Source organism: Octodon degus, unplaced genomic scaffold (genome assembly GCF_000260255.1).
Source record: "Octodon degus isolate 3935 unplaced genomic scaffold, OctDeg1.0 scaffold00273, whole genome shotgun sequence".
Taxonomy (NCBI): Eukaryota; Metazoa; Chordata; class Mammalia; order Rodentia; family Octodontidae; genus Octodon; species Octodon degus.
This window is the reverse complement of record NW_004524849.1, coordinates 13,162-15,067: the sequence shown is the minus strand read 5'-3', so window position 1 is coordinate 15,067 and position 1,906 is coordinate 13,162.

The window sequence follows — 1,906 nt, the reverse complement described above, 5'->3', positions numbered from 1 at the left end:
GTTGACTCTTAATCTGCCACACTGCCTCCCAGAGGGAATGAATATTATAATTGGCATCACCTGGTCCAGTAAAGTCCAGCTAGCCATCACTCACCCAGGTGCACAGCTAGCGCATCTCCCCCTTCCCACAATGTTTTGTGGCCTCTTACATGACCCACTTACTTCTTGTAATACTTGTCTTTTATTTATTGATTACAGTTTGACACCTGTTGTACTTACCTTGTGAGTGCTCTACAAAACATTCTTAGAGAAGTGTCCTTAGTGGCAACCTTGCTTTTATGGCTCAGGACAGGTTTGCTGCTCAATAAACTTTTCCTACTTTTAACCTCTGTCATTCCTTAGAATTTGTTCTTCAATTTTGGAAGACACACGTGGGTATATTTGACAGGCAGAAGTTGAGTGTTACATTTTCATCTATATCAGGATTAGAGGTGTGCTATAAACCGTGCCTGGCCAAACCTCAGTTTTGTTTCGCAGCCATCCTCAGTGGCTCTTCGTTTTGTTTTCTTTGGTTTTTGACACAGAGCTGTGGTATGTAGTGCAGGGAGGCCTTGAACTCACTATGTAGCCCAAGCTGAATTCAAACTCATCTTGATCCTCCTGCCTCAGCCTCTCAGTGCTAGCATTACAAGCATGTATCACCGTGCCCTGACTTGGTGGCCGGCTCAGTTGCTTCAAATTCAGGTATCCCCTGCCTCAGACTCCTGCATACTGGGATTACATGCATGCGGCACCACGTCGGCTTTTTCTGACTTATTTTAAGATCTTCATGGAAAAATCAGTTGTATTGGTTTTCAGGATAGGCTTCAGGTGCCCACGGGACTTAAAAATAAAAGGCTTACATTTTGATAACAAAGTTTATATATGATTTAGGTGAAGATGCTTTTTAACTTTCAGGTATATGTTGCCCTGCAGAGTTCTACAGAAATTGCCTCATAGGTAGAAACTCAAAATAATAGCTCAAGCTAGTCGTTGTGGTGTATACCTGTTATTCTAACACTGGGAGGCTGAGGAAGAAAGGTCACTGTGAGTTTGAGGCCAGCCTGGGCTACAGAAGCATGTTTAAGGCCAGACTGAACCACACAGTGAGACCCTGTTTTAACCCCTCCCAAAAAAATATTACCTCCAGTGTTTATCGTTCACATAGCTTAATGTCTGTTGGTTACTTTTCTCTTGATGCTGAGACAAAAAATACCCAACACCTACAGGAGGGAAACATTAAGCTCCTGGCTTGGGGAAGTTGCCGTCCATAATCAGCAGCCTTCAAGGCAGGGTGGCCTGGCATAGGGGCAGTTCTTCAAGGTGGAAGAGACCAACAGAAACAGCAAGAGCAGAAAAGGGGAAGATCCAGAGTCTTTCCTCCTTTATGGTATGACCCAAACTTCTAAACTTCTCAAGTTGTCACAATGTATCAACCATTACATTTAACAATAAGGTAGTTTAAATCAGTCAGTAAGAGTAAAGATGTCTCTCTCCTTGCCCTTGCCAGGCAGGTGCTTATACTGCTGAGCTGTATGTGAGGCCCAAAAGTTCAGGTTTTATTTATTTATTTTTTAATGTATTTTAGTGCAGGATCTCAGTGCACGGATTGGTCTCTTGGTGATCCCTCTGTTTTCAGGCTCTCAAAAATGGGATTAAAGGCACACACCACCATGCCCAGTCTCGATGGCCCCCACAGCGTGTGACAGAGCTGGGCCAGCATGGCTCACCTGGAATTGCAGTCCAGTATCTGTGCCTGCCTTAAGCAGGTGCTTTAGTCTGCTGACCTATCTGGCCAGCCTTAAAGATGTCTTCAAAGTTGGTACATATTTTCTATTCAGGTGTTAGACAATCAAGGTAATTTCAAAAATTAGTTTTATAAATACAATGTCTATTGTTACCTACCTACAGTAACTTAAAGATTGCC